The sequence below is a fragment of the Petaurus breviceps genome, unplaced genomic scaffold (assembly GCF_028583685.1).
Source record: "Petaurus breviceps papuanus isolate PSGF00001 unplaced genomic scaffold, PetGlider_PUasm1.0 37, whole genome shotgun sequence".
Taxonomy (NCBI): domain Eukaryota; kingdom Metazoa; phylum Chordata; class Mammalia; order Diprotodontia; family Petauridae; genus Petaurus; species Petaurus breviceps.
In genome coordinates this window covers 92,187,246-92,206,121 of record NW_027186296.1, presented here as the reverse complement: position 1 = coordinate 92,206,121, position 18,876 = coordinate 92,187,246, and the positions used below count along the sequence as shown (strand labels likewise).

Genomic DNA, 18,876 nt, shown 5'->3' with positions numbered 1-18,876 from the left:
GATAAAAGATAAAATAACATTTTATCTCTGAGAAACTTATTAAATCTCTTGTATTTCTTACTGTCCTTTTTATATCACAAAATATGGCAAATTCATTGCAAGCTCAACACCTATATAACTAGGATCATTTTCCTTATAAATCTTCTATGTTGTTAAAGATTACTGTGGCATCTTATGTATCATACCCAAATCTTCATTTTTTTCCCTTTATGTTATATATCTTCATTTATTTTGGACTCCTTCACACAGCCTATTGTCCTTCTCTTTCCCCCAGCTGAGAAAAGGTCATAATAGATTTGGAATAAAATTCTCCAGTGAAATTTGTATTGGGAACACCCCCTACCCAGCCCCTGCTCAGTAACAGCATGTTCCTGTCAACATAATTTACGGATGTTTTCAATGGGAAAAAGCATCGAAATCCCACATCACAACCATGAGATACTTAATTATTTAAAATGTGTTCAACTTTTCAACAAGAAATATGGTAACGCATTGTACTTACTACAAACATTTGAGTATACCGTAGATCATCTGGTTTTAAGTCCTTATTAGTAAAGCTGTTGCTCTGGAAAGCCTACTTTGTCCTGATTTGATCCTTATAAATGATATTTAAAACAAGAGGCTGCATTAGGAAAAGTTTCTATAAGTTATCAGAATTTGAAATTATAAGAAAAGGAAAGGGGGAAATAAATAAATGAAATGGATTCCAAAGATGCACATTTTGAGGGAAGGGGGAAAAAGCCCTAGTAGAAATAAATTTAAAGTAATAAAATATCATAGGATCTATATGATTATGATTTGATTATATGATTATCATATGATCCTATGATTATAGGATCATAGGACCTACAGATGGAAGAAATAATACAACCCAGCCTCCTCATTTTACAGATCTAACTGAGTTCCAGAGAGGTGAAGTAACTTGCCTAAAATATAAAATCTCTCAGTAAGTAGCTGAATTGCAGTTGAAATGTAGGTCCTTTGATGGCATTATACAGAGACTCAGGCATCGGGCTGTTTCCAAGGTGAATATGAATTTATGACACCTAAAATTAATACAATTTATCAAAAAGAAAGGTTAGGAGAAAAACCTACTTGGCTTGAAAATGAATAAAAAAGGTTAAATATAGGTGTTACTCTTATACAAAGTGGAAGAAAGGACAGGTCACCAAAGAAGTAGAAGAACAGAATTCCAGAGAATTGAAAAATGTCTGAGGTACCAATGAAGGAAGTGAGCTAACTTAGAAATGATACCCATAAGAGATAAAGTGACACTTTCTTTAAGGCATTGCACAAAAAAAAGAATAAAAAATGCTCTTTTCAGATGTACACAGAAAGCTAATAATAAATAGCACTAAAAAGTGAAGTGACTTAATTTTTTTTAAGTCAGTCTTTTGAAAAGTTCAGCTGTGATCTCAAAAACTAACAACAAAAGAAATAGGAGGACAGAAAGGCAAGTGAGAGTAACAAAGTATCTATCTGTTACACAGGCTGAAAATAAAGAAATCAACCGGGCCTGATGAGTCACACCATTTTTAAAAATTGGTCAAAATCTTTAGGTTAACGTCTAACATTAAAAAAAAAAAGACTGAAGAAGGGTCAATGAAGCATCTTTCATTAAGAATAGGAAAATTAAGATCCTTAAAATGATTGCTCATCAGTTTAACCACTTAACAATAAAAAATGATAAAAATAATAAATAATAACAAACTATAAACAGTGTTTTAAGATTGACCCTATGTGTAGGTTGAGGGAGTCAGAATTTATGTTTGGTGCATTGTTCATAATCACAATGAAGCCCCCACCTTTTAGCCTGCTATTTGACTTATAACCTTATTTATTCTCATCCCAGTTTCTAAGGCACTCAAGGGATATGTTTATATAAATTAATAAATTACTAATACTTCAACATCTTTTCCATTAATTAGTTCTAAGTCCTACCAAAATTTATTAAGTAGCATTTATTTTTAAAACTAGAGAAACCTCTTTCCCATAAGCTTTTATCTCTTGCCTCTCTCTCTCTCCTCTTTCTTTTCTCTTTTTGTAGATGCATATATGCGTATATACACATATATGTGTGTATATATATGCAAAACACCATAATCCCTAGTCTTATAGAAACATCAAGGTTACTGATTATGTAATTACAGTACAATAAACAACAAAATAAGTCATGAATAATCAATTACAATGTATCACTTTTGAGGAAGATCACAGGCAAAAGTCACTTCTAGCCATCACTTCTGCTACTAATTAATTATCAATTATGGAAGTGCAACATTACATTAATTAGCAATCAAAGCTACATCAATCAAAAAATTTACTAAATAGACTTAAGTAGTAAAAACAAAAACAAACAAAATTCAAAACCTTGGAAAATCCCTGGAAGGAGTGTGTAGAAAATTTCATTATTGTTTATATGGTGACAAGAAAGGCTTACATCATGAAAACACATATTAAACAAGAAATGGAAAGCCTATACGACATTAATATAATAAATGACAGAATAATTTATATCAGAGAGATGACTAGCTTCTTTGCAAAATTGAAGAGCACAAAAGATGACTAAGAACCATAAATGATGATTGAAATACTTATGTGATAGTACCAATATCTACCAGAGTTTCTTCCCTTTCTTCTACAACACAGATTAGTTTTCCCTAAAAGTAGACAAAGGTATACCCAGGACTCAGTTGACTTCTTCATGAAACTTCCTGGTCACATAAGAGCATAAACAGTTCACCCCACTTTCAGTTGGTGGTTTCTTTGACTTTGTAGTCATTGGAAGATCATGTAGTTACCATACTTTGCTCTGTTGACCAATTGTTTCCATTTGAAGATGAAGGAATCATACCTTTAGTAACTAAGTGCTGCTGTAGTCTTCTGGCCTATCTTTTCTATATTAAGGCTAAGTAAACCTTTTCTTAATGATCAGTGACTTATAAGTACCTCATTTCACTCCCAAATCTGATTTTAACTAACAGGTACCAGCATTGGGTTGGTCTTTAATAATTTTACTAGTGAAGCATTTTTACCAGTTTACACTTTCACAAGTCCTGTCCAAGCTTTCTTAAAAGAAGGCAATGTATAACTGTTACTCAAATGTAAGAAAACTTCCAAATGTAAGTCAATTGTTTGTTTTAGTACTTGATACAAAACATCCACAGCTTTTATCATTATTTATATCTTTCTCTCTATCTATATCTTTCTATCTACACACACATGCACACACACAAGAAAACAATACATTACTTGAAGAGTATGAAATCCATGACCAAACATTCCATGGATATAAATAGTAAATCATTATCTATTTGATAATTATTGAACAAAGCTGACTGAAAACATTGCAACGTTTAAACTGTCTTCGTTGATGATCATAAAACCTCAGACTTAGTTTCACAACCATGGCTAATTTTTGTACTGTAAATACATAAAATAGGCCTAACTATAATGAGAACATTAGAGTATCTAATGTTCACATGGTAAACTGTTATCTATTTAAAACATACCACCACCAAGAATAATGTCAAGAACAATTAATCAAATGTGGCATTTTATAGGGAGATAATTCAAGTACCCTATCATTCTCCTTAAATCCTTTATTATCATTCTTAGAGTCAAATAAGTTTTCCAAATTAAATAAGGAACAGAACCCAAACATCTTATTAATCACTTAAAATACTTGGATAATAGCAAGCTATATGGCTCTCCAACTCTCCCCCAAACACACATACATGCACACACAGAGCTATATAATTTTATGGAATCTTTCTTCAATGATATCAAAATGTCATTTGAACTTGTAAAATTTTTATTACATTTCAAGGAAAGATAAAGACTGAAGACTTCAAGGTTGAATCCAGAGTTGCTATAAAAACAATGGATGAAAGCAATACCTATAAATATCATGGTCTTTTCCAGGCAAGATATCTAGCACAAAGAAATCAGAAATGGTGGTGGCTAAATATATTAGGAGAAGAACAGGTAACTTGAAATCAAAGCTGAATGGGAAAAGCATCTTTAAAGCAATGAAAAAGTATTAAATGCCTGCCTGAACGTAAATTTTCAAACTGTAAACCAGACTGTAACATTTGGCATGTATAATAGTAACAATAAACATAGTGCCTAATATGTGCCAGCATTATACTGAATGATTTTTAAATGTTATCTCATTTGATCCTCACAACAATCCTGAGAGAGAGGTATTTTATATTCACTTTCCAGTTTTAGAAGTAGAAGCAAAAAAGCTTAAGTGACTTGCCCAACAAGTAAGTGTCTGAGACTGGATCTGACCTCAGGTATTCCTGACTCCAGATCTAGTACTCTATAAACTGTGCCACCTAGCTGCCCCTGTACCCTCACAAAACCACCCAGAAGACTGACACTTTCTCATCAGAAACTAGGGAGATTATAGATAGATATTCTTATAAACATGATGCAGAGGTCAAAAACCTATAAACTACTTCTGGAATAAGCCAACTTCACTTTGCAAAGCAGTCTGTTAACAAGTGCATATAACATTTTTTTTCAAATGTAATAAAAATGTTTTACTTGTAGTTGGAGTCTGTGAAATAACTACAATCAAAGAACTGAATCAAAATGTACACCACAGGCAACATATCCATGGAAAGTCAACAATGTCATGTTGACCAAGAAGAACTGAGCAATTTCTGGGTCATGTGGATTGATTTGTGGAAATGGAAGTGTTTATGTTAGCAGTTTAGGAGCAGAACATTACCTACAACCAGAACTTAAAGAAGGTTTATCTTTCGAAAGACTAGATTTGATCATCAATATAGATTACACATAGAGTATATAGTAGAAATTCTGCAACATATCACTGAAAGTTGTAAATATTTATCTCCCAATGCACATCTAGTAAGTCATGATCATGTGGTTAGAATTATACATCAAAAATTATTTTTTCATGTCTTTTAAATCCTCAGACTACAATTACATACCTCAAAATTTTTCTGAGAATTCATCCAATAAATTGTACTGGAATGAGGCCATTACCATTACCATAGAAAGAACTTACCCCAAATCACTTTAACAGTGATCCATAAAAAAGTTATGAACAGCATTTTTAATAGCTGTTGCTTTGCCAAAACCTCAGTACCTTTGATTTACATGGGTCAAAAAGACTTTAAACTATGGACCTAGTAGATCAAAATTGTGAAAGAGTAAGATGAAGTACATATCTCTCCCATTGACCTATAATGCCATTAGAGGGCTACCAAGGATGTATTCAGTGAGACTTCAGCAAATGAATTTACATCCCAATACTTTATTGAAACATAAAAACAATTATTTTATCATGTTGTTTAATAGTACACAGAGCTTGAAATATAAAAGAACAATAACAGGATAGTGACTTTTCCCAGAATTGTTTTTATTTGAACTTCCTTGAAAAAGTTTTGAAGAATGAAATTATGATGAATAATAATAATGATAATAATAACTAACACACAGCACACTGAAGAATGCAAGTAATTTTTCATGCATTATCTCCTTTGACCCTCATAGCAACCCTGTTAACCAGTACAGATATTATTATCCTTGCCTTAGAGATGTGAAAACTAAAGCTGAGAAGTGACATGCAACTTGCCCATGGTCATAAAACTATTAAGTATAATAGGTGGGATTTGAACCTAGGTTTTACTGACTATAAATCAGCCTTCCATCTTTTATTGAACAATAGAATAGATAAGTTAAAATATGATTTGTAAAACTTCTTAGAATTACATCCGGCATAGCGAACAGCATGATTTGTGGTCATACCAGACCAAAAGCTGAAGAGTAATCCGTTATAGAGGGTAGTTGATGCAAAAGCAAATATGATATGTTGGTTCATAAATACAAATAAGTAATGGAGGACAAAGGCTATCTTTTTTTTTCCTTTTTGGAGGCCAGTTGGGGTTAAGTGACTTGCCCAAGGTCACATAGCTAGTTTTTGTGTCAAGTGTCTGAGGCCTGATTTTAACTCAGGTCCTCCTGACTCCAGGGCCGGTGCTCTACTCACTGCACCACCTAGCTCCTCCTAAAGGCTATCTTTCTCAAGGTGACAAAGGAAAGGGACATCAGTGTAGGAGTCAAGAGATCTGGTTTCTCTTCTTGACTCTGCCAGTAACTATTTAATCTTGGGCAAATTAAGCAACTTCCTTTGTTTCCAGTTATTTGGAGTATTTGTCCAGCAAGAACCATGTGATCAGTAGTGATTACTAGGTGGGGCAGTGAGCCAGTAGAGTGCTGTGCATGGCATCAAGAAGAACCGAGTTTAGTTTTAGACACTTATAAGATGTATGAATCTGGGAAAGTCATTTAACTTCTGTTTGCCTCCATTTTCTCAACTGAAAATGAGGATAACTAGCTCACAGGGTTGTTGTGAAGATCAAGTGAGAAATTTGTAAAGCCCTTAACAGTGACTAGCACAAAGTAGGCACTATATAAACACTTATTACCTTCCCTTCCTTTTTTCAAGCTCTCAAGCTGATGTCCACCCATGGGCTGGGAATTCTTAGAACACTGGGTCAGATAGGTATGGTGCATGGAAATACTGAAGATGATCCAGAGAAGAACTAGAGATGAGCTAATCCAATGAAGATAGAGACCTATAAGGAACTCAAGGAGCTAGGAACACTGAATTTGGGAAAGAGAATACCAAAGAAGTGATTTTTGAAACATTACTGACCACATATATATGGTCATTAGAAAAAGGAAATAGCAGCTGTTCTCTAAGGAGTCTAGAACATAAGGAAATGAGATTATATTGCAGTAAAAACTACTAAAAAGAGAAAAAGCTGAATGGGATTCCCAGAGAAGTTACTGGTGTTCCTTAATCAGAGGGTCTTAATAACAGTTACTCATCTGTCAAGATGATTTTAGGGTTGCAGGTCCTGTCTGCAGGCAATTGAATAGGCTAAATGTCTAGTCAGTATCCTTTCCATCCCCATGATTCTTCAGTAGTATAATATTATGCATAAATAGTGTAATACCAAATTACCCCATTTATACATTTTATGTATCTATTAATATGGGCAACAGCTTCCTTTCCATTTTGCCAGCAAAGTTTTGAATACAAATGTAACTCAGAATCTCCCCATTACAAGTCTCCATTCAGAGCTAATTGCCTTGCAGAACACTTAAGGAGTCATTTTTCATTATGATGGTGAGCAAGGGGAAGGCAGATGGCACAGTAATTTTATTGATTTGATGATCCTTGCCTAACATGTTGAATAAATGGAATTCAATGTATGGTCACTGCATTCGGGGTCTTAGGATACTTGACTTTAGTTCAAATTGTGTCAGACAATAGTTTTCAGTGAACAAAATGTCACTTGCTCCTTAAAGCTTTTAAATGATTTTCTCTCTCTATTCAGAAGTTTCCCAAACCAAGCCCTTTTCGGACCTTCTGGACTGATCTAAGCCTGTGAGCATCCAGAGAAGGGGGTGAGCAAGTATTTATTGTTAATATAATGAATTTGTTTCAGATATCTAAACATCCAGACCAGAGCAGTAATAAAACACATATATACTTCATCTAAATGAGCTGTGCTTGTTTCCAAGGAAAAGAGCTGGTGGAAAGGGCATGAATCACTCTCCTTTCAGATATGCATTAACTCTTTCCCTAAATGATTTAATAGAAACATCTTTCTGGCTTCAAAGAGTTAATGCATTTCTTAGTACCTCCCTGCTCCCATTACTACTGCAACTCTCCTATATAAGCATTTTCAAGGGACTTAAAAATAAATTGATATTAAACATGAAAGCACTCTGGATAATTATCACTGAACGGTTTTATAGGGAGAGAAACTGAGATATATAACTATATAAAAGTCATGCATCCTTATGTGCACTGGGTGAGGTTCATTTCAGAGTCTCATCTGGCCTCGTGTAACTTTGTTAAGAAGATATTCCAAGTTTTCTGGTTCTCTCAGGGCAAGCATGCCTAGTAACTAAAATAACTTCTTTAAGAGGAAAATGGAGTCATTGCCCTGGAGATGTTTAGCTCCCAGCTAAAAGTTGCCTTGCTATTTCCAGTCACTTACAAGGTAGAGAAGCAAATGATGAGTGTGGGTCCGAAGGCATCATCAGCCTGCTGCTGGGAAACCTTCTCATTTGGATTTAATCATCAGAATGGAGGAAGAAGAGAAGGCATCTACCTCCAGCCTCCTCTCTTACTGACTGGCTAGGCTGCCAATCAACATCAAGCCATTGGATCAATCAATCAATTAAACTACAACATCCATTTGACAAGTTGTAAGATATTTCATATCTAGACAGGTATTTATATAGTCTTGTCAAGATGATTAGGAGACACCCTGTTTTCCAGAGTTAAACCCATCAAGTAACCCTGAGCTTGGCATAACCACAATCCTTTGTGTTCACCCTCTGCATGAACTCTGCTGCAGCAAAATCACAGAATTGTTTCTGGCTGTAAAGTTCTGCTATGAATCAGACTTGTTACATTGTTACTGTTATACCTCACTTTCAGGGTTACAGCTCATTGTGCAGCATATAAGTATTAAGAACTTTCCACACTAAAGTGAGTCCACCCCACTATGAGCAGGGCTCTAACATGTGTCCTTGCTTGGAAGCCATTTCCCTCATTTTCATATTAATCTTCTGTTTGATTCCTGATTTTCTTGTCTCTAGCCTGCTTTGTTCAGTTCTGAGCTCTAACCCACAGGTTAGAGGCTGGTTTCATCCAACTGACAGTCATTAGCTATTTCTTCCTTCTCGCCAGTATAACATTCCTGCCTAAATCCGAGCAACCTCATGTGAAACTCTTATGAAATAGGAAAATGTAATTAAGGACCAATTAAAAGGAAAATTTCTGGTTGATCAGTGTTTTTAAGTAGTGCTAGAATTAAAAAAAAAATCACAGGGTCAAGTTCTAGCATATGGAGCAATTTACATTCTTACTTTATACCCAGATCTATACTTAGTTATTGGGTTATATCAGAGACAACTTGTCTCTTTTAAGTAAATCTTTATTTTCTCCTTTGGATCTGTAAGTTGATTTGTTGAGTTGCTTCCTCAATGGTAGTATACCTTAAAGCATTTGAGTGGGTAGCCTATGGACATTATTTGTTGGCAGCTGTTTGAAAGGTAATAGCAGTGCTTCATAACCCCGAATGGACATTTGATCAGTATTCCTGTGTGAATATCATCCAACCTTGAGAAAAGCTAACATATGTACAGAAATTTACAATCCTGTGAGATTTAGGGGAAGTTATTTATTTTCATGGTTCAATATAGGAAATCATTGTGAAAGCTAGAAGTACTCTATATAAACTTAAGTAAAAGGTCATATGGGATCACCGATTTAGGATGGAAAAGGACTTTAGAAGTCATCTAGCCTCAGGAGGATCGAATGATTTACCTAAGGTCACACAAGGAATAAGATGGTGGAGCTAGAATTTGAACCCTGCTCTTCTAGCTTCAAAAGCAATGCCCTTTTCACAATCCTCTTGCATAGAAAAGCAATGAAAGTCCAAATCAAAGAAGAAGGAAAAGCTTTGTGACTGACTTAAAACATGCCATACTGAAAATATTACTTCATGGTATGCTTGGTGGTATCAGTGACCAATGTTTTGATTTTCATTGCTCCTCAAAGCCAGAGAACTACATTTTAATAGGTATATTCTATAAAAGATACAAGTGCTGGTTTTACATTTTAAACCCGTGAAGTGTGGTTTGAATTCTATGTGAAATAATATTATATGGGAAAGCATAAAATCCACTGTATCAAAGTTTATAGAACTGAAGTCAACTTTTCTTTGGTTCCTAGCAAAGTTTATAGTGGAAAACTACTTCTATTTCTCACCTCTATACTGAAAAAAAGTTCCTATTTTAAAAAATTGCCCTTTAGGGTAATTCTTTATTCCTTTATTCTTTCAGCCTTTTATTCAACAATTATCTATTGAATACCTACTAAGTGCTGAGGCCTATGGGAGATATAAAGATGAAAAAATTATAGCACCCAAAAGCACTTTATCTATTAAGTGAGAAGGAAAAAGCACACACATATACCTAGTTCTAGAATGTGATAAGACCCACAAGAGGGGGACTAGGGCCAAAAAAGCTAGTATTACAGACAAAGGCCTAGTTACACCCTGATCAGGGCTTCGGAGGTCAGGTAAAAGACCTCCCAGCTTGCCAATCTTCTTATCGACTATGATGGAAAGCTCCACTTTATTATAGCTAAGTCATTATTTGCCTTTTTTACTCTCATTCTCTCACAAGTATGCAATGGAATTTTTTTCCAGAGACTACATGACCTATGAATTAAAGATTTAGCTGCAATCATAGAGACTGAGTTAATATCTCATCTGTAGACCAGCTCTCTTGCCTTACAAGTGGATAAATCCATAGACATGGCTGTACTTGCTGTTTTTCTTATATTCATCTGATATCAGCACCAGCTAATCATGGGAGGTATTTTTCCATGTGAATGACTGGCAACAAACACAGATGATGCTGAAATATTCACAGTGTTGGATATTTTTTTAATCTCATAGTTTTTCCTGAAACAAATTTCTTCATATTTTCATTAAGGTTTAAGTGCAATAGTAGATATAACTTTACAATTAGGCTAGTATTACCAGAACCAGTTGTCACATTCTTCACTGACATGCACTAGTAGTTAAAAAATATGCTTAAGAATGTTTTTGATGAAGCAATAAAATTGCTAATTTTATTAAATATTAACCCTTGCTTATATGTCTTCAATATTCTATGATGAAATGCGAGGTACGCATAAAACATTTCTGCTGTTTCAGTATGATGACTGCCTTGAGGAAATGCACGTATGTGACTAAATTGGGAGCAGAACTAGTCCTTTTTCCCCCAGAACATTCTTTTAAAAAATTATGGTAATTCAAACTTAGGTATTTGACATGACATTTTCTTGAAAATGAATGAAAAAAGTCTGTAACTTCAAGGAAAACAACTAAAAAGAATTTTTTCCAACGCTGAAATTTGAGCTTTTGAGCAAAAATGGTAATTTTTGAAAAGTTTCTATCTGCTACCCTGAGTTTAACACATTCCTAATATTTAGATTTTTCTGATGAGGTCAGTGGTGATATTAATGAACTTTATTTTTTGGTACTGCCTAATGAAATATGCTAACATTTGGAAAATCTGCATAACTCAACCCAATATTTTCCAAATGACCGATGGATGATGTTACAACAAGACCAAGGCATAGCTATTACAAGATAAGTTGTGGTCTTACTCATTTTAATCAAATACAAACTGACATTGTCATAACAGAAGCATGATAATATAGAATAAAGGAGGGTATTCCTCCAATTGTCTAGAGAAGGAGATTCCTCTCCCAAATTCTTTTACTGGCACTACCATTCTCTTAGTCACTCAAGCTTGAATTCTTTTTCCCCTTTCCCTCATATAAGTTTTTCTCAAAATCTGTTTGTTCTCTCTCAAAATTTTTTAGTGACTCCCCATTACCCTTTAAGTTAAATTCCAAATCTTCCAACATGTCTTTTTCAGTTAAAATACAATTAATCAATCAGCAAGGATTTAAGGGCCCACCGTATTTTAGACACCAAGCGTATTTATTGTTGGGACTACTAAAACAAAAGTTTGGCAGTCCTTGACCCATTAAGGAACTTACATTTAATTAGAAGAGGCAGTATCCACATGTATTACTATATGAAAATTTGCCATAAAGAAATACAAAGCAATTGGGGAGGGGTGTGTTATAATGACAACGAGGAGAATCAGGAAAGGCTTCATCAAGCAGGCAATACTTCAGCTTAACTTTGAAGGACATTAGGGAGTTTAAAGGCAGTGGTGAGGAGGGAGTGCATTTTAGGCTTGACTATAGTCACTTCAAAAGCACAAACGTAGTGGATGAGAGTGTTGTGTGATCAACATTAAGGAGGCCACATTTGCCGGCTTATGTGAAGTTTTACAACCTCGGCATGTTCCTTACCTCTTTACTCTCCTTTATCCCATATATCTAACTGATTGTCAAACCTTGTCATTTTTGCCTTCTTAAAATATCTTGTGTACCTCCTCCTGTCTCTTCAAAGCAATCACTTCAGTCCAGATCCTTACCACCTCTTACTGGGACTATTGTTAAAAGCCTTCTAAGTCCCTTCCCTGACTCAGATTTCCCCAATCCAAGCTATACTTCATCCAGATGCCAAGGTGATTTCCTTAAGTCATGGATTTGACAGTATCATACCTTATTTAATAAACTCCAGAGTCTCCCTATGACCTCCTGAATAAAGTCCTCCGTTTGGCATTCATGGCTTTTCACAGCCTTACACTTTCCTACATTTTCAATCTTTTCTCACTTTACTCTCCTTCAGGTATTCCAGAACTCTAAAACCTAGTGATACTGTTAGATTTCCTTTTCCTAGCACGGGAGATGCTACTTCCTATCTCTGCGCCTTTGGACTGTCTGTCTCTCATTCCTAGAACGTCTCTCCACCTCTTGATGCCCCTGAATTCTTCCAAGACTTAGCTCGAATATTACCTTTTGCAGAAGGCCTTCCTTCCTCATCTTCTCAGTCATTTGAGTCTTTATCTAGAAGGCTACCTTCTCTCTGGGGGGGTCATCTCCAGTCATCCTGATCTATATCTTGCCACTACACCCAGATGCCAAAGGAGAAGGTAAGGCTGGTGACCTTGTACAGCCCTGTATCACTTAAATCCAATTCACCTGTGAGCCATAGCATCATTTTCTGATGTCGTGGTCCTAAGAACAAAGGACAAACAACTGCCACAATCAACACCACAACTACCTTCTCTCTTCTGGATATCTATTTTTTAAGCAGTGTAAGAACCTATTTACTTTCATTTTGCATCCTTCCCCAAAAAGTTTATAAATCTCTTGAAGGAAGGGATTGTTTTTTATTCCCAGTGCTTAAGACAGTACCTGGCATGTAGGAAGTTCTCAATAAACACTTGATGACTAATTGATTTTTGTATAATATAACTGGAAGATAGGTTGGAGACTGATTGTGAAGGGCTTTAAATGCCAAATGACATTTTTGCCTAAAATTTATCTAAAAAGAAGGGAGATACTCTAAGGCAGAGGTAAGGGGGCAGTGCCTTGCAGACATGGGGGACAGTAAAGGTAGAGTAATTGGAAATGGAATGTCATGTGTGAGGTACAGAGAGGACAATTTGCCTATATCATAGACTGAGAGAGAGGTGGTAATTACCAATAAGGCTGGAAAGATAGTTTAGGGCCAGGTACATAAGATTTAAAAAGCTATACAAAGGAATTTTTATTTTATCCTGGAGTCAATAAGAAGCCACTGAAATTAGTTGAGTAGGGGAGTCACATGATCAGATTTGCTCTTAATGAAAGTAATTTGTCAGAAGTATATAGAGTAGACTGAAATGATGAGATACTTGCAATAACCCAGGTAAGGATTGAAAAGGGCCTAAGTAAAGGTGATAGGTATTTGAGGGGAGACAAGGAATTGAACAGGAGAGATTTTGTAAAGATAGAAAGGGTAAGATTTGGCAACTGATTGGGTATATGGAGTAAGGGAAAAAGGAGTCAAGAATAATACTGCATTTACAAATTTGGGAGTGTGGAATGATTGCATTGTTTTGAATACAAACAGGAAAGTTTGGAAGAGGGGATGGTTTAGGGGTGAAAATAATGAGTCCAACTTGAGAAATATCGAGTTTAAAATATCTCTAGAACTAATTAGTTTGAAATGTCTAATAGTATTTGCTGGGCGACTGAAGCTCAGGGAAGAGACTAATCCTGTATATATAGACCGGGGAATCACTCTGGGGAGGGGAGATGATATGTATGCCCAAGGGACCTGATGAAGTTACTAAGAGATAGAGTTTAGGGGAAGGAGAGAGCCTAGAAAAAAATAACTTTGAGAATACTGACAGTGAGGGAGAATAATGTGGGAAATGAACCAGCAAAGGAAACTGAGTAGTCATAAAAGTAGGAGGCAAACTGGGAGAGCATAGTATCCAGAGTATATAATGTCCAGGAGAAGAAAGTTATCAATGGTGTCAAAATGCATTAGGACTAAAATGCAAGATGGACTAAGATAAAAACATCCTCTTTCTAGAGACAGGAATTTGAAAATCTTAGCCTTATGAACAATATTATATAGCACCTGAGAGAGATTTCTAGGCCAAATAAAAAATCCACTATTTTTTATCAAAAAGAAATCACAAAAGCACATTTCTTTTTTTGGTATGGCATATTCTGGTTATTTGCATTTTCACCTGGCAAAATTAATCTCTTCCTCATTTAATTACCATGAAAAATACCCGAGTATCAAAATTCACATTCTTTACTCCTAGAGCAACAGTAGTCCTTAACATTCTTATTTATGTTTGGAAAGAACTCTATTTATTTTAGGCCACATTTCATCTTAATGCTACTCTAGAGTGCCCTGGGACCTTGATATCCAGAGGGACTGGAGACATGCTTGTTGTTTTATACTGCACTACCAACCTAGTTAATGTGCTACCTTTTCCATGGGAATGTCATTATTTAAACCAAGTTCAGGTCAGAGAGGAAAGTGAACAGATGCCTACAGCATAAATCCCACACATAAATGGAGAGAGCTTGGTACCATTGGTTGTGTTTACTCCTAGGAACAGTCGGAATGAAACAGCAGGTGGTGCAGTATGAAGGGGATGAGCTGAATGAGCTGAACTCCAGGTCCAAAAAGCTGGGCTAATATGTTTTTCCCCTTTACTCTGAGATTAATAGCAGTTCGAAAATACCTACATAGATTGTTTAAGAAAAAAATGAATAATATCACCTCATAGATGAACTGGTCAAGGTACAAACAACAACTATTCTAGCTTTCCTTTGTATTTTGAATGGAAACAAAGTCACTTAAAGGGCCTAACATTTTCAGAAGAGTAAAAATGAAAAGGCTAACCAAAATTCAAATAATAAATAGTCATAGAGTTGAAATGCTTTAGGTGGGAGGAAAAATTCTTAATAGAACAAGCAAAATGAGCCCATGTCATTCTTACTTTTTAAAAATTACAAGCCGCTAAAAATTTGGAAAGAAACAATCAAAAGGGTTTCCATGTGTTTTGCACCATTCTTATGCCATCATTGGAATGCAGCAACAGAGCAAAGTTATTTTATCTATGAAGTATATTTCTGGCCTTTCTCAACCCCAACTTTTATGTTTTTAACTCATGACATCGAAGAAAGATCATGATCTACTCTATCACAACACTTCAGAAATGGAGTGGTGAATAGAAGTATTTGAAAATTATTTCCTTGCCTGTTTAAGGGTAATCAGAAACTTTATTTTACTGAAATCATCTTATAGAAGCAATATGTTTTCAACTGAAATGATGTAAATTTCAAATAGCTCAACAGATGTGTACAAACAATTTCTCATCTCCCTTGGATATACAGCAGTGTAATAGCAAAGACATTGTACTCTAGAATGACTTTTTCTTGAAGCAAACAAGGTTAAGAGACTTGACTAGGGTCACACAGCTAGTAAGTGTCTGAAGCTGCATTTGAACATGGGTCCTCCTGACTCCAGGGCTGGTGCTCTTCCCGCTGCACTACTCAGATGACACAGACAGCATCTACAATGAAGACTCTGAGGCCCAACCAGGACGTTGTTTTCCTGAACTTTATTTGATAATAACAATTTACCTACTGACCATTTAGTAATTTAATTTTAGTACACTTAGATTTTCACAATTTGTTTTAAAATGATACTTGAGCCAAACGTGATCACTTCTTACATAACGAATAATATGAGGAAGCTAAACATCTTTTTTTTTTTAAATTAAGATCTTTAAAAAAAAGGCTAGATAGCTGGTAGTCATTAATTGACATGCTGAGTGCTTACTGTACTATGCGCCACAGTACAGGTAGGTTCATGTAAGGGCATCAGGTGAAAGATCTCATAATCATAGGATCAGGAGACCATTGAGCTAGATATGGAAAGGACTTCCCAGGTCAACTGATCCAACCTCCCCATTTTACAAAAAGAACAGTGCCTCCTAGAGAGATTAAATGATTCACCAAGGTCACATGACAAGAAACAGAGGCAGGAGTAGAACTCGGGTTCATTTTCATATACTTTATCTAAAGGTGATTACTACTATGTAGCTAACCAAGTGCATTTTCTTTCACAAACCTTGTATCATGCTTTCTTTAAGTCCTCATTCATGGTGCCTATTTAAAACCAAATGTTTATATGAAAGGGAAAATAATCATCCAGTTCTTCACAAACAACACACCAATTCAACCTGTTTAAACAAAACATTCTGAAGATGATGATGATGATGTTAGTAATGTTCTCTCTAGGCTCACCAATAGATTTCCAAAGAGAAGAAATGGAAGATTTAGAGAGCTTGAGAATTTTTCTACCTGTATAAAATACACCTTTAATTTCTCCTCATCAAGAATAGTTTTAACCTAATGGATATCCATCCAATCCAATCCAGGCTTTTGTTGCAAACCTACTACATGCAAGACATACTATTAGATTTTGGAGATATATATACACACACAAATAAGAATCATTCCTTCTAAGCAACTTACATTCTATTGAGGGTTGAGGGATAGGAGTGGGTAGGGACAATATATAACTACAGATGAATATATACATGATTATTGAAGGGAAAGAGAATTAACGGGAAAAATTTCCTATAGGATTTGGTTAATCAAATGAGTTTTCAAGGAAACCAGGGATCCTAAGATTAAGAGATGAGGATGGAGCATATTAGTGGCCTAGGGAACAGTTTTTTTAAAGACATGGTAGTAGAGAAAGCATGACACATTAGAGATCAGAAAACAGAATGGTCTGACTGGAATGTAGAATATATAAGGGAGAATCAAGGGAAATAGTCCAAGAAAAGAGAGTCTGTGGCTCACTTGTGAAGGACTTGAAGTGACAGCATGAAGAGTTTGTATTTTATTTCAGAAACAAGAGGGAATCACTGAAGCATATTGAAAGAGGAGTGATGTAGTCAGATTTGTGCTTCAGGAAACTTATTTGCAGCTATATGGAGGATGAATTGGAAAGGGGAAGGACTAGAACCTTGGAGTTCAATTAAAAGGCTACTACTGCAATAGTCGAGGTGAGGGTGGTAAAGGCCTGAACTAGGTTGGTGGACACATGACTAGAGGGGATGTGGTATATGCGTGCATGTATACACACATACCTGTATACATATATGTGCATATATTATACATATATGCACATATATGAGTGAATCATTCTGTTATTGTTGTCTTTTTACAATGGCAAAATATGGATACCAGGAAACATCTTGATCCTTCTTTTTTTTCCCCCTTGAAAATGATTCTGTGATCATTTAAATAAGAGGTAATGTCATATAGTGGAAAGAACAATGGGTTTGGAGTCAGAGGAATCAAGTTCCAATTCTCCCTCTGCTATTTATGACCCTGTGATCTTAAACAAGTTGTTAAACCTCTCTAGACCTCAGTTCCTTCAACTGGACAGTTGCCTGATAGCTCTAAATCCATGATCTGATGATCAGCATTAAGTAGCCAAGGACTGTCATTCTGGAAAAAGTCTTTTTCAGAGGAGAATGTACATTTGAATGATGCTAATTAGTATACCTTCACTATATAGTCTATAATTCTCCCCAAATACCACTTTAGTCTAATAATACATTACCTAAAGAGAGGTAGAATTAACCAGTTAATAAGGCATGTAAAATGTGAAGCAGTCAAATAACAACCACATTGTTATTCTGCTCATTTTCATCTGTCAGAATTTTAAAGGTGAAGGAGACAGAGTATTGGCAATTGTCTTCCCTCTCTACAGCAGTGAATTGTATTGTCAGGGGTCTAAAAGAACCTGGATGCATATAACACAGACCTGTTTTCATTAATGGAAGTGTTTGCTTTGGATCCTATCCCAGTTTTAAAACATTTCCATTAGCTGAGCACAGTATCTACAATTATCCATCTTATCTGACCAGGGAAAAATCACTGTAGATGCTGTGCCCAGTTTTACAAAATGGTGCTGAGAGCAGAATAGTAGGGACCCATCCAGATGAAAATCAAACACATCTTTTTTTGGACTACCAGCTACAATGGTCTATGTGTATACAAATACCTGTAATAAATATCAGCAAGGACTATGAATGCACTATATCCACTGTCCTTTGCTCTGATTCAGTAAAGTCCCTGCAGTGATAAAAATATTCCTACCCAAAATTTTAGTTTCTTTCTTTTGAGGTTTCATATTTTCATATTTCTTATGGTAGTAAATATAGAGAGCAGAGAAATAGGTAAATGTAGGAAGAAGGTCAAAACAAAGTAGAACACAGGGTAAAACTCTAACAAGGGAAGGAAGTGTAGCCTGGGTGATGAGATCATCATCAATTACCTTTATTGAAAACCTTCCTGGAACATAGCACTCCATTATATGCTTAGAAATTGAAGGGTAAAGAAAATTGATTTTAAAAAGTCCTTGCCCTCAAAACGCATGCATTTCATTAAAGTTGGCTAGGGAGAGCAATCAGGAAATAGAAGAATAAAAGGAAGAAGGAACCAGAGGGAATACAACACGCCTGAGGATGTAAAAACAGGGGCACATTGTGTTTAGCCTTTGATTGAAGTCCAGCTACATAGCCAATGTTAGTGAAGGTCTATAAGCATAAATAAAGAACATTTTCCACACCAAACCTCCATCATGGTACTGATAACCTAAAGACATTGATGAGTTGATTTTTACTAGCTCTCCAACCATGTGCTTGCACATTTGGTACAAGCAGAAATACAAATAAATAGACGACTGGGGAAAATGGTCCTGTTCTGACTGAGGACTGTGTAACAAATCCCATGTTCTAAGTATTTGAGCATTCTGAGCAAAGGACATTTCTGTTCCTTCTTTT

The 18,876-nt window shown here is 35.5% G+C and overlaps 1 protein-coding gene across 1 annotated transcript in view; it reads right to left on the bottom strand.

The window, feature by feature from the left end:
- ATRNL1 (attractin like 1) overlaps positions 1-18,876 on the bottom strand; it is a 1,293,617-nt gene that overhangs the window by 119,170 nt on the left and 1,155,571 nt on the right. The gene's annotated exons all lie outside the window — the stretch shown is intronic.